Below are 15,917 nucleotides of genomic sequence, written 5' to 3'. Positions count from 1 at the left end.
CGCCAGGACTGAACCCAGATAGCTCCTTGCCGGGGCTGCTGAGGTTTTACTAAATGTCTAGATGCCTGCTCCCGGGGCTGATGGGCTTGGTCCGGATGCCTGGGGGTAGGCATCATGACACTATCCCCCCTCCCCCCACAAATGCCCCAAACATGGCATGCACTTCAGTGCAGCATTAGTGTTCAAGAGTCACCAACATCAGGCTGCCCCTACTTCCCACCTCCTCTACCAGCATTGGGTGGTTGCAAGTCTGGGTGCCGCATGGACCGCGCGGACCTGCGCAGGGGGCTGTGGTCTGCCTGGAGCTGGCAGAGGAAGAGGTGCTTGGTTGGTCCTGTCCCTGTGCGGGACGCTGGCACTCCATTGCATCCGCGATGCGGGTGTGGACCTGCCTCACAGCTGCCAACTCGTTGCAAATGTATGTAGTGCTGGATTCTATAGCTTGTTTTATTCCTTTGGCATATTCCCGGCACTCCTCCCTCGCAAGGGTACCCTCGCTCATGTGCTGGCCAACCAGCGCAGGTAGCTCCTCCTGGCACTGTTTTATGATGTTGATTCCCTGATCTCTGGGCCTGCGTTTGGTGGTTTTTGACACGGCTTGCGACATGTGTCCGCCATCAGGTGAGAACTTCATGGGACTCCATCTCCCTGCCAAGGAGTCACCACCAGACAGCTCATGGCTGCTGGCATTGGATGTGGGGCATGGGCTTTGCAACGTGCATCATGCATATGTTGTTAATGCTGCAGTTCTGTGCATTTTGACTTTGATATCGGACATGCAGGTTGCTTGCCATGTGGGTGGGTCATACAGGCATGAGTCTGGGTGTCACATGTCTGAGGTGCTGCATGCATGGGGTTGTGTGGGGATGTGCACAGCATACGGGCATGGTTGTGTACATGTGTGTGTGATGGCCCATGCATTAGCTAGTTACAAGGTCACATTTGGGGGAGAACTTCATGGTTTGCATTGCAGTGTTTCGTTTGGACACTCACCTCCATCTGCCGATGACGGCACACCGCGCTCCATGTCCCCCACTCCTTCGATTGATTCGATGCAATGGTGCTGGCACATGTCTCCTCCCACACTTGCATCTTGATTGGGGATCCTCCTCCGCCTCCTGTACCTGTGGCCAGGCTCCTGTTGGCGGCAAGTATGCTCCGGACACGGAGGTGCAGGTCGTCCCAGCGCTTGCGGACGTCCTTTACAGTGCGGGGGGTGGAGCCCACTGCACTAACTTTCCGTGCCACCTTGGCCCAGATCTCCTTTTTTTAATCTGGGCGGGACGCCGCATTTTCAGAGCAAACACAACTTCTGCATTTGCACCTAGTGTGTCTGCAAGCATGGATAGTTCCTCATTGGGGAAACGTTCCTTGCGCTGGCGCGCTGCACCTTTCTTTAGGGCCTTGGGCATTGTCAAGTGTTGTTCGATGTGGTTTGGACAGCTGTGGTGTTGCTGCAGGTCCTGGGGGATGAGGATGGCAATGGATTGTGTTTTTAATGATGGGTGCCGTGCTCTTTCCCGTTCTTGTGCGATGGCGCTATTTCCGGTTCCGCTTATTTACGGTCACCGCTTTTAGGGGTTCCCGCTAATGCCGGTATCAAGGATGGCGCTGGTGCCATCAGCGCTTTACTTGACGCCGTTAAGGGACTTTTTGTGGTCTTTAACGGCATGGCGGTAGTATCCTTACTGGCATGGCGTAAAGCTTGTGCCCGCCTACTCGTGATGCCACGCAATTATAGGGCTGGTTACTACACAGACATGTTATTTGCTCCATGCCGGTAAGGACCGTTACTTACCGCATACTGCGTAATGAGGCCCAAAGTAGCTTCGCGGCTAGCAGGACATGAAAAGAGTACAGCACCAGAGTTCTGTAATTTCACTGCAAATACAAAACAATACGTGATGGCTGAATTTGCTGGTTGACAACACTTTTGTGGTCCTTGCACTACTAATCGGGTAAATCTAAAAATGCTAGCACGAAATGTTGGGCCACCGTGTGAACGAAGTCTCTGACACAGCGCAGGAACAAGCAAACCACTAGGGTAGAGCAGAATAACTGTGGCGGCCTGGGCTGGGAGCTGGAGGCTGTGAGGAACTAATATGCACTTCCTTGTGCACGTTGGATGTCTGGCATCAGAGCTAGTAGGGTCCCTTCTTCAAATCTGACGTAGGGAACAATTGCAGAGCCAAGGGCAGGTCACCTGGGAGAGCGGAGGTTAATCCTTCTTCGTCTGGGGCCGGCGAAGGCCAGAAGCCCCTCCTGACACCAGCGCTGGTGCGTGCAAGCAGAAGCAGGGTGTGCAATGTCCACAGTGAAAATACAGAGACGTCCAGTAGCAGGACCACAGCACTCAATGGATGCCCAGGTGGGGTGGGTGGTGCAAACTGCAGTCAGAGGCTGAAAATTATGTTAAGACAAGACGTGGTAATGTTTATCCACAGAGACTCTGTGCACAACCGTGTAATCTGTTTGAGTGATACAGTAACTGATGTCGGGTACCAAAGAACAATTATAAAAAAGAACAAAAAAGAACAATTATACCAGTTTGAATGTACACATTTAATATGAAGCATATGTTCCCAATATAACGCATCTCCCCGTTTTTATCAACACAGGAAATAATGAGTGTTCATTGTTTGCATACAACCCTGGCTTTGTGGAACATTTTTCCATCCTCAAGTACTAATGCCCGACACAAATCTTTCTTGACCACTACAGGACCTTCATACCTTCTTTCTTCTGCACAAAGCCAGGTTTGCGAATCCACACTCTGTCCCCTTCAGCAACTTTTACCAGCCTGGTATTCCTTTGGGCATCCATACCTACTTTTCATGATTTTTATCTTGTTCTCCACCCTTTCTCTTAAAGCTTTTGGATCCCATTCTATAAAGCTAGACCTCCCGAGCCATGGTGGATACACTGCAGTAGATGCCTTTCTCTTCCCAAGTACTTCAAATGGTACCAGACCAGTCATTGCATGAGGTGCCAATCTATAGGCATAAACTCTTTTGTTAATTTTATCTTACTACATTTTCCCTTCATTCACTGCCATGAGGATTCCTTGCATAATTGTACCGCTCAACCATCCCATTCGTTTCGGGATAGAAAAGAGATGATTTGACATGGACCACACCAATATTAGTTAAGAATTGCTTTATCATACGAGGCGTAAATTGTACTCCATTGTCTGATAGCATTCTGCTAGGAAAGCCCTCTCTCTGGAATACTCTATCTAGGAATGACACTACACCATGTCTATCAGCCTCTTGTACAATCCATGTTTCAACCCATTTTCTTGTCTTGTCGGATTCTTTACATAAATCAATGTTCTGTATCAGGTTTTCCACCTGACTATCCAATTCCGGCCATCAGTAATCAATTCTTACACAGCCATTGGTCTTGAACATGCCTAAGTGACCAATTTCAATTAATTTTCATCTGATGCCTTGTGGGGGAATCAGCCTACTAGGTTTGAACAGAATGCCACCTCCCACACTTAGTTCATCTCTCACTTTATAAAACACACTCACACCATCCTTCACTGTCCAATCGGCCCAATTATTCAGCACAAATTTCATTATTTTACTTAATTGGGAATCTTCATTCTCTGCCTCTTTCCACTCAGCCTCCGAAATAGACTGACCACGCATCCAAAATACCTCTCCCTCCAAATCCTTATACTTGCAATTTTCTTCATCCGCTTGACAACTTTCATATCTGGATAAGAAATCAGCCAATATATTTTCTTTTCCAGAAATGTGTTGTACCTGAAATTGGTATCCTTGAAAAGCAGTGACCCATCTAAGTATTCTTCTAGACACACCATCCAAACCCCTAGAGTTAAATATGCCCAGTAGAGGTTTGGAGTAGGGCGGTAATTCTGCCATCCACCAAGGCGGACACGGTAAAATACTGGCGGCAACCATGGCGCTAATAGTGCCATGGTTACCGCCTACTGTGTAATGAGGCCCAATTTCTTTTACTCTGAGTTTACACATGTTCTTTTGCAGAGTCAGACCCACCCTGTTCAACGTGCCTAATACTGAAAGCTCTGGTCATGTTCTTTCAGTGAACTTCCTGTGATCAAAATGCCATCTTGAAAGTACTACACTCCTTGGACCTCACTAAATAATGTGCGCGTTAATCTCTGGGGGTACGCTGCAGCTGACACCAGGCCAAAGGGCATTTCCCTGTACCTAAAGGCGCCTTCCTACTTGACACAAGTGATAATGTTTCTGGAAGCAGGATGTAGATTAACCTTGCGGTAGGCTGACGTTAGATCTGATGTGCTAAAATATTTGGCACCTGTCGTACTTACAATTTTTCCTATGTTGGGTAGGGGAAACCTATCAAATACTACTGTATTCAAAGCTCGTAGATCGACACACAATCTGACATTTGTATTGCTCTTTCACACTACTACTACCGGAGAAACCCACTCCGAGGCTTCTATCTAATCAATTATTCATTGTTTAAGCAATTTATTCTAATTTCCTTGGACACTTCTTCTCCAAGTGCTATGGGAACACATCGAGCTTTGGCTGTGACAGGTGCAGAATCCCGCTTGAGAACAATCTTAAGGAAAAACCCTTCAACCATCCTATTTTGACCTCAAACACACCTGAAAAGGTACCTTCTGGTCTGGAGACATCCATGGAAACCATAGCTAAATGCCCTGGTACTCTTGGGTTAATAATGATCCCTAATTTTGCCTCTTCAAACCATCCTAACAGGTTCCCACCCCTGCTCGAGACATTCACATTAGCCTTTATACTTTGATCCCGCCACTGCAACTCAGTTTTGAGGTAACCCGCAAACTCAATGGGCAAACCATCATATGCACTGGCTTTGACTTGTGGGGTTAGCAGTGGCATTCCCTTGAATGACTCTTTCCATAGTTTGTGATCAACATCATTTACAACACTTCCATAAAATACTCAGACACGGTATAAATAGGAATAAAAATAAACCAATTCCAATTAAGACTCCTTCAAAGAAACCATGCAAGGTTTGCATAATTGCATCATACAGTGTCACCATTTCATAAATACAAATAAGAATATTTTCGTCCATAAAAATATCCCATAAAATTTCCGACGATAGACAGTCACTGTTATATGTTTTCCAGGTTTTCCCACGTATAGAATATAAGCTCACACAGCACAACAACAATTGTTCAATTGTTTCAATACAATAGTTCCCACATAGTCGACACAGATGATCAGAGCAGGGAATAGTTAATCTGGTCCCCACTATTTCAAGAGATAGGGCACAATTAAACTTAATTCTGAAATAATTTCCTAATGTGTAGCTAGTGGGAAATGCATTAATATATTTTGGAGTAGTGTTACGATTTAACATGTATTGACTACAACTGGCACTATTCACCTTAGGACTCAGATTCACTATGTTAACCTCATTCCCATAGACCTTTAAGATGTTTTTCACTTAACTCTTCAGTGTTTGACAGCTTACATCAACAACCAAAGGAGCTATTATTTTATTTTATTGTGCATTTTTAAAGCGCTTATATATCAAGTACATTGTGTTTCAAAGCGCCCACAGGGCAACGGGGAGGGAAAATGGGACTCAAAGGCAAATATAATAACAATGAAAAGAAAGAAAGAGGTGGTCCTACCAGGTCTTGTGATCATTCAGTACGTGCAAGTGCAGAGAGAGAGAAGGGAGGAAGGAGGGGAGTAAGTGCTAGGAGTTCCAGGAAGTGCTAGGGAGTACATTGCAAGCAGCTGTTAAGTGCCTGGCAGAGATCACTTGGTAAGTGTGGTCATCTGCCAATGCAATATGTGCCGGCCTGTGAGACAGCACAGGCCAGTGGGCACCCAAAGGCAAGTGCTTGGGGTGAGCGAGGGCTAAAGGCAATTGGTGGGGGGAAGACCAGAACCCAGAAGGACACATAAGGGCCCTGGTCACCAGTGTTCCCTCTAAGCTGTGCGCATGTGCGCTTGCCCAGCTTCCTTCTGTGTGCCGCTCAGAAGATTTCTAGCAGCACACACCGACAATGCTCACCTATTCAAAAATATTTAATAAGGCACAAGCCACTGCAATTAATTTAAATTAGCTTTCTCTTAAAATAAGCAACTAGTCTTGATATTCTGCTAATTTTCATTACACTACTATGCAAGGGTGACCGTAAACACCTAAAATCCCTAACTGCAAAATACACACATAAGAGGTAAAAATCTAATATTAAAAACTGGCTCCATGAACACAAGAATCTAACCAAGATATGACTGCATACATTAACCAAATAATGTTCCCTCCCCACTCATGAATCATAAGCTTGATTCTACCACATTTTGACCTTATGACTCTAACTTCTGCCCCCGAACACATTAAGATAGTACCAGACAACCTTGACTCCTCCTCTCTTGGCTCTGCGAAAGGTTAGCAGACGTTTACATACATCTACTTTTTTATGTTTATTGTAATATGAATAATGTTCATGTTCCAGAATTTCTGTTACTCATTGTGCCTTACCGAAAGCGTCACCCAAACAATACAATCGAACTACCAGCTAAGATATCAGATACTGACTGAAAGTAAACAGGCTACCTGGATGTGTAACCTTATCCCATACTTCCTCTTCTTTGTACATATGTCACGCAAGTGCTTTGAAGCAGCCCTTGCAAGTTAACGTATTATAAAACTCAAATATTAATTTGCCCTGTACGGATTTTGAGAAGACAAATGTGATGCTCAGTATCTCCAACTTTAGCATTACTAACATTACCCTATAAGTGGAGAGCAACATTGAAATATCATTTACTTTGTCTACAAGGGATAATGGTTATGGGACTATGCCTGGGATTACTCATCCATAGTATCAGGGCACCGTATATTCAGACAGGAGATTGCTTTTCACACCATCTGCTTTGTTTCCAAGTGCTCAGAGTTCCTTTGGGCATATACCGTCACACAATATATGGTAACTCGCGGCTATGCGCACTGTGTAATCCTACACAAAGATATAAGGGTGGGGTATGTTGCAAACAATCTTGTATGCACTACAAAAGAATTGCGTACATGCAGAGTCATGACATTCTTAAAATGAACATATGTTGAGCATTAAATATGCCTTGCTTGCAAGGTATTGTGGGTCTGCAAATATCCCAGTGAGTGTTTACTGCTACAATCCCTCACTTTTTACAGTGCTCTATCAACTAGCATTGGAGGCTAGCACAGGGGCCGGGTGGAAGAGCACAGGTCTTCACTCCTTGCCGGTGATGAACAAGGCAGCAAATTTAAAAAACCAAGTCAGATGTTTCGGCAGTACACTGAAGGAAATGTGTTGCTTGGTTTGCTAAAGGATAGGAAATTCTAGTATCCATGTAGACAACAGCACCTTCTTTTTCTTTCTATGCTCAGCTGCAGAGGGCTTTTCAATATAACCATGTGCTCTGTATCGTCTCTAGCATCTCCCTGCATCTTATTTAACTCATAACAAAGAATTACAGAAGAGGGATCCATAGTTACAGAAGAAGGGACTCAATCTGTCGTATCTCTTGAGATTTGATGCCATTAACTTAACAGGTATATATATATATATATATATATATATATATATATATATATATATATATATATATATATATGATTTTCTTACACAGGGATCCATAATAAACCTCTTGTTAATTGGTCTAGTCTCTGGTGCAGAAGGGTGGCCAAGACTATAGACTACATTATGTTCCCTGTCATTTCACTTTCTATGTCATGGTTGCAAGCAAGGCTCTAATCAGATTTTGCTCGCTACTTGGAGTCAAATGATTATTCAGGGAGTAAAAAAGTAATTAGCTTTGCCACTAGGGATACTTTCTGCTTATTAAAAGGTGTTCTTCCCCTTAAAATTCCTGTTGAGATCAGGCATTAATATTATTAGAGTTCCTTTCCATGCCACTGCTCTGCTGGTCACTAATTCGAAAAAATATATCAGTGGAGCTTTGTGGGTTGAAGCAACAAAATGCTCATTGTTTCTCGTTTTTGTTGGGCACATTTTCATTTTTAGGGAGTAAAAATGGATGGTGTATCTGTCTCTTAGCTGTAAGGCTGGTGTTATCACTACAAATTGGACAACGTAATGCAGATAGTAAGCAGAGGCACAGGAGTATTTACTCATCATATTCTGAGGTGCAGTAATTCTGATGCAATTATCATCCTTACACAAATCATTAGAAGCGTGTTCTCCTGGCCCTTGAATTACTTCATTAAAGTGGCACTTGAACTCCTATCAGCATGTTTTTTGACACATTGCTTTTAATTGCCATTAATGCATCGGCAAATGTTGTATTCTGTCAATTTCTTGACAGCCACATCCGTTTATGACTAGAGATCTTTGTGCTTTGAAGTACACATGAGTGATTTTCCAGTGGCATAAAACGTTTGAAAGGTACTGCGGCAGATGTCGAAGTCTTGGACTGGTTGATGAGTTTTCTGTTTAATCACATATGACATGTTCTATTTTAGCCTATGTGTTTGAAAAAAAAGTTGTAAGATTTGTCAGGAATTGCAGTGGCTGGGAAGAGGAAATTCCTTTCCAAACTCTCTTCTGGTATGGTAGTTCACTAAATACGCATGCTCACAAAGTGGCTTACCTCATTAGTCAGTTGCACACATGGACAATAATGTGCGCACAACAGCAAACCAGTTCTGCACATAGGGAAAAATAATTAGAGGGAACATTGCTGGTCACCAATCTCAGCGATTGTGGGATTTAGCAAGGGAGGGAGATGGGGAAGGAGGAGGTGAAAGGGAAAGTCCTGACGAGCTTCTGAATTTCAGCTCAAGACAGAGGAAGGGAGAGGCTGTTCCAGAGAAGGGAGCCAGCTGAGGAAAGAGATTGGCCACTAGCTCGTTGTTTAGAGAATCGTTTGACACGCAGAGAGTTGGTGCCAGCGGAGTGTAAAGATCGAGAGGGAGAGTATTTGGTGAGATTCAGTTGTAGATAGTGTGGTCCTTGGTCCCAGACAGCCTTATGGATGATGCAGAGGGATTTGAATTTGATCCTTGCAGCAACCGAGAGTCAGTGGAGAGATGCAGTCTCTGGGCTTCAGGCCAGCGATAAGTTTTGTAGCCCTAATCCTGGGAGAATAGCTCAGCGGCAATGTGCTCGCCTTGGAAACAAGACGACATAAAGCAACACAGGTTTGATCCCCGGGTCTGAGCTTAGAAACCTCTGGGTATTAAGCGCATTATAAATATGCAACTAAGACATATTCCTATAACAGCGCCTTGATGCCCCCGGGCTGTGTGAGCGATTTAAAAATGCAAATAAATAAAATAAAAAATAAATAATCTGGATAAGCTGGAGGGGACGTAGAGAGGACAAGGGTAGACTAAGGAAGAGGCAGTTGCAATAGTTTAGTCTAGAGAGTACCACAGCTCTAGAGACATTAAGCTTCTGGGGGAAAGTGAAGAAAGGAAGGATTCCTTTGATCTATCTTAGCATCCATGTTTTATGAGCTTTCAATATTCACCCTCTCCGCAGCAATGCTGCGAGCAGCAACAACCAATCCCCATGAAATCACAGATTCCAAGGATCCAGGGGCACCCGAGCACCTCCCCTCATCCACAGCACCCGCAGGCCCCCTACGAGGCTTCTCCTCGCAAAATGGTGGGCGTGGTTGCCATGGCGACCCCCTCGCGCTCAGCCGCAACAAAAGCAACAAAGGATTTCACCGCCGCAGCTCGGGAAGCAGATTGGCTCCACATGCCTGCTAGCCCGCCCCTTCCCGCTTTAAAGGGAGAGGTGGCCGACCGAAAGGCGAAGCCGAAGGGTGAAGGCTGGGAGTTGAGGCCATTCACCCTCTCCGCAGCTCTCAGCTGCTCGCAGGACGCCGTCACCCTTGGGGACCTCCCAGCAGCGCTCCAAGGTAAGCAGCCTCCATTGTCCGCTGCGCAACGGCCCACTACGCCTCCCACTAGACCCCAGGTGCCCGCACTGCACCTTAACCCTCCAGCCAGAGCCAGCCGGCTGAGATTACAGACCCGCATACAGCACACCGCCTCTAAACATCCCCCGATTCCTATTCGGAAGGGCAGGTTGTGCTCCCGCACTAAGCTCCATCATCACAGCCAGCAGCTGGTGATGATACGGAATGACCCTTCTCAACCCGACACCATTTACCAGCCAGCCTTGAACCCTGCCAAACCCTCTACGAACTCTGGGATCACTGAAGCTCAAGTCTTAAACATGCCCTACGATAAGACTTTTAAAACCATTATGAACGCGCCAGGCAGATACTCCACTACTGTGTCACATCAATGCACACCACTGCATGCCATGCAAGAAACCTTTTAAGACTTTCCTGTCAATGATACCTAGAAAGACCATTTACTTGGTTAATTGCACCTTTGCACAGCCTGACCTGCCTATGCCGCTGCCCCTATTGGGAATAATGTTGATATGCCTAAATGCACTATTGCACAGCCTGACCTGCCATTGCCCACTGCCCCTATTGGAAGTAATGTTGATATGCCTAAATGCACTATTGCACAGCCCGACCTGCCTTTGCCCACTGTCCCTATTGGAAGTAATGTTGATATGCCTAAATGTACTATTGCACAGCCTGACCTGCCTATGCCCACTGCCCCTATTGGGAGTAATGTTGATATGCCTTAATGTACTATTGCACAGCCTGACCTGACTTTGCCCACTGCCCCTATTGGGAGTAATGATGATATGCCTAAATGTACTATTGTACAGCCCGACTTGCCTAGGCTCACTGCCCCTAATGGGAGTACCTCTGTATCTAGTCCCTCAAATAGGGCCCTCCTGTGGCTCCCTTCAAATGTGCCCTCAGTAATGCAAGCTCCCTCCCTGAACATGCACTTGATGTTCTTGACCTTATCCTAAGCAGTGACATTGACCTCCTAATGATCACTGAAACCTGGCTCTCTGAATCCTCAGGACCAGCCCTCGGTCTGGCCATTCCCCCAGGTTACAATATCTTTAGACACGACGCCCTCTCCTAAAAGCAGGAGGGGTAGCCCTAATTGCTAAAAATTCTATTGCAATAAGACAATTAGAAGGGGATCTTAGCCATCACTGTGACTACCTTCCACTCACAGTTAAGGTCTCTACGAACTCTACCATTGAAATCCATATCATCTACAGACCACCAGGGCCAGTGGCAGACTTCTAAGATGCCTTGATACACGCTCTTTTGGATAATCTAAAGAAAACATCCCAATCCATTCTCCTAGGAGACCTGAATTTGGGCTTCAATGACCCTAATGATACCCAGGCAGCCTCCCTCAGTAAAGCATTATCCACTCTAGGGTTCACTCAGGCCCTCAAAGTACCCACCCATTGCAAAGGCTGCACCCTCGACGGGGTTGCTCACCATAACTGCTCCATTAGAGTCACTGACGTCTCTCCTATTCCCTGGTCTAACCACCACTCTATCATGTTTGAAATTAAGGTGTCTAGGGACCAACTCAAACCAACCCCCCTACCTGCTGCTATGGCAAGAAGTGCCCGGCAACTAACTGAAGAATGGCTTACACCTTACCTATTAGTACCTGCTCTCCAGGCCCCCGGCTCCAGTGACCCAGAAACTCTTGCTGAAGTGTTTAAACAGTCATCTCTCAGGCAGTTGATAATATCGCCCCCCTTACCTTGAAAAAGGCCAAGCGGACCAAGCACTCCAACACCTGGTTCTCCAAAGAATTATACGCCCTTAGGGCCAAGAAAAGGATAGCACTGTCCCATTGGAAAACAAACCCCAATGACGCCACTAAGTATTCTTTCAAGACTATATCCAAAGAATATAAAACGGCAATCATTAAAGCAAAAGCTTCCTCGTTCAACTCTAGGATAGCAAATGCAAAATCTGACACCAAGGACATTTTTGCCATTTTCAGGGAGTTGGAAACACCCACTACCCCCCACCAACACTCCACAAGGATGAAGATTGGTGCAATAAAATCCAAACGACTATGCTGGACAAGCTTAACATGATCCAGAACAACATCCTAGCCCATCAACAAGCCCTTAGTCACCAGATATCACAATCACATGGTGATTCCCCATCATTTGAGTTCAAGGCCATGAGCGAAAAAGAGGTTATCACTCTCCTTAACTCAATTAAGCCATCCGCTTGCAAGGGGGATGCCTGCCCAGCTCAACTTATTAAAGATTGTGCCCTCCCCCCTGCCACTTTCCTCACAGCATTAATTAACGCTTCCTTCCAATCTGGCCATGTCCCCACTAGTCTTAAGAAAGCATGGGTTCGCCCTCTCCTTAAAAAGCCGACCCGTGACCCGACTGTCCTGGGAAACTATAGACCCATCACGACAGGCCCCTTCCTTCTAAAAATTCTGGACAAAGCAGTCTATCTGCAAATCCAAAAGTTATTGGAGGCAAACAATGTGCTTGGCCTTAGGCAGTCGGGATTTCGTCCAGGGCACGGCACCAAAACTGCCCTCCTAGACTTAAAAAATCAAATGGATGATCTGAGAGACACGGGCAAACCCGCTCTCCTTCTGCTCCTTGGTTTATCAGCAGCATTCGACTTAGTGGATCACAATACTCTCCGTCACCACCTGTCCACTGCCGCTAACTTCTCCACTACAGCCATAGCTTGGATCGCCTAGTTTCTTCAGGAAATGGTTATGAAAGTCTTTTCTGACTCAGCCTGTGCCCACCCAAGCTTCATCAAATGTGGAGTCCCACAGGGATCCTGCATTTTTCCCACCCTCTATAACCTGTGTACAAGGCCTCTGTTCCAAATCCTGGACGCCTTGGGAATTACATATACCAACTATGCTGATGACACAGGTCCTCATCCCCCTTACAGGAGACTATGAAGCCGATTCGGCCACCCTCGAGTCCATCTATTCCACTATCCAAACTTGGATGGCAGAAAACTGGTTATGCCTCAATGGGGATAAAAATGAGCTTCTGATAATAGGAACACCGGCCACGCTCAAGAAAATTGACAAACAATACAGCTCCTTTACAATTGACCACTCGTCAATCCCAGTATCACAAGCTGTAACAACCCTGGGTGTCTACCTGGACTGGGACCTCTCTATGAACAGTCAATGCCATTGCCTCGACCTCCGCCTATCACTCCAAACTTATCAACGCTGCCAGACCATATCTCTCGAAGACTAATTGTCTTACCATTGCAAGAGCCATAATCGGATCCAGATTAGATAACTGTAATGCCCTCATCCTAGGGACTTCCATCAAAAACCTCTCCAAACTGCAGACAGTCCAGAATAACGCCCTTAGGGCACCCACTGGCATCTCCAAAAGGGAACACATTTCTGATACCAGAAAGCAAGCTCACTGGCTCCCCATTAAGAGAGGATAGTCTTAAAAGCCCTCGCCCTAACACACATATGTGTTAATAACCGTGCACCCTATACCTGGCTCAAAGAGTTGTCAAGCAAGTAGCCACCAGACCCACTAGAATGGCCTATGCCAATATGATATCCGTTCTTAAAACTAGGAGAGTGCGAGCAGGAGGATCCAGCTTCCCAGTACTGGCAGCAACACATTGGACTGCCCTCCCTCCCCAAGCCAGAACGTTTGTATCACACCTTGCTTCTAAGAAAGAAACCAACACCCTGCTGTTCACCTAAGGGTCTCACCCCATGAATGTGTCTGTTTTTCATATCAGCCTACTGTTGTTCTGTACACTAGAAATATGTCACGCTCACTGTAACCAAGAGGTAAATCAGGTTCCTGTATTAAGATTTCCATACGCAACCAATACATGCTCATGTTCATGCTCATTGTAACAATGAGCCAAGTATACCTACGTAACTAAGACAAATACGTGCAAACAAGACAATTTCTGCAACAGCGCCTCGATGCCTGTGGGCTGTTAGTGCGCTTTACAAATACAAATAAATAAATAAATAAATAATATGGTTCTGATGCTCCCAACCCTTCACCCTCTTTCCTATCTTGGAAGAAATTAAAGAATTGTTTCGTAATTAGGTTACCCTGTAGTTCCAATAAGGATATTGTGACCAATCTAGTAACACTGTCAATGACTCTCTGGAGGGAAGCTTCTCTTAAGTGGCCAGGGAAAGGTATAAGCTAGCTGACTCTGACCCTGCGGGTGGCTATGTGCAGGAGGTCCACATGAGGGAAGACCAACTCCAGAGAGGTAGGAAACCCATAGAGCAAAATATCCTGGCAATCCTAATTCCACATGACAGCCATACACCTGTACAACATACCTGTATGGCTTATTGGAACATGGAGGAAGAAATCCAAGATTTTTCCAACCAAATACCACATTTACCCCCCCCCCCCCCCGTCCCCTCCTATTTAAGTATTGAGACAAGGAAGAGAGCTGGAGTAATGAAGAGGACTAGAGACCGTGAGCCAATGCAGCATTTTAGTCTTTGGAAACTTTTGACTAATGCAGCGAAGTTTAAAACTGCTACTGCTCATAGCAATGGAGAGTGGCAGAGTCCAAGGCTGTCAGTAAACCTGCGTGAACGCAAAGACGCCAGAAACCAGAACATTGTGAGCTGCAGCACAGAGACTAAAACAGACGGTGTGAGGAAGAACCATGCCGAAAGTAGCCTGCCGCCTGCTGACCGGGAGCAGCCAAAGATGCTCGGAGCAAGAGAAATCAAAGCGAAGACGGACCGGCTGACAGGACATATGCCTAGTCAGCGAATCAAGCGAGAAGCCAAAGTGGAGACGTGAGGACCACCAGAGACGCCTGGGAAGAACATGGGAGAAGGAATGGGTTACCGGGAGCGAAAGCCGGGTTGCACTGAGAACAGAAGCCAAAGAGGAGACGCAAGGACCATCAGAGATGCCCGGTAAACCCAGTGAGATGGAATGGGTTACTGGGGCGCCCGAGAGCGAATGCCGCCTCAGGCTGAGAACGTGAAAGAAAGCCATTGAAAATAATAGAGGAAGCTGATACAAATGAGAATATTGTGAAAGAAGCGTTGGTGACTCAGTATTCCAAAGGAAGGAATTACGTGTATATGAACAGTGTTAAAATTGAGACAAAAGTGCAAAACCTAAAAAGAGGAACTGTTATACTGGATCTCTGACCCCTTTTTCAAGAATGTCTGTATGTATAACATACAGACATTCTTGAAAAAGGGGTCAGAGATCCAACCCTTGAAAAGGGGAGGCATGGTAAATGCAAACTTTATCAGAAAGGGGTCAGTGACCCAACTGCGGAAAGAAGTTGTAATGTGGATGAATGAAAGAGTGAAAAGGAAGGAGAAAGCCCGGGCAGGTTAGTGCAACATGTAAACAAGGAATCGGAGACTCATACTCAGGAGGGGGAGATAAGAAGGGAAGTTATACCCAGGCAGGGTTAAGAAGCGAAGTAACGTCCTGCCAAGGAAGTAAACCAGGAGTGAGAAATAAAGGGATAACCTGGCAAGGGTGTAAACTTGGAGTAAGTAATGAAGTGATATCATAGCAAAGGAATAAACCACGAGTGAGAAGATAAATTGAGTGATATCATAGCAAATCAGGAGGGAGGAGGCAAGAAAATCTGAAGTTGTGAACTCAACAGGGAAGACTCAAACCCCTTTCAAGGATTGAAAAGAAAGTCACAAATACCTTGCAGAAGAGCACACCAGGGATAAAAAGTGGACAAAGTGTGAAGAATTGGACAGACAAGAATACTGTGTGCTTAAGAGGAATACAAGGGAAGATTCATACCCCTGGAGTAACGTTGATTTGAGATAAATTATAATAATTGAAGGAACTGGAAGAGAAGATTCATCCCCCTGGTGCTAAGTAGAATGGTGTTAAAGTGTTGAATGCTGAAAGTGAACTTTGTAAATTAAAATATGTATTTTCCCTGATATGTGGAATTGTAAGAAGTGACGAAGTTCAAGGTGGAAGTCAGTCCCCCCGCCCCTTCAACTTAGAAGTGAAATGTTGTGGAAAGGGCAAT

The sequence above is a fragment of the Ambystoma mexicanum genome, chromosome 9 (genome assembly GCF_040938575.1).
Source record: "Ambystoma mexicanum isolate Mex_15411 chromosome 9, UKY_AmexF1_1, whole genome shotgun sequence".
NCBI lineage: Eukaryota > Metazoa > Chordata > Amphibia > Caudata > Ambystomatidae > Ambystoma > Ambystoma mexicanum.
The sequence above is the reverse complement of the archived record's forward strand: the minus strand, read 5'-3'. Positions refer to the sequence as shown.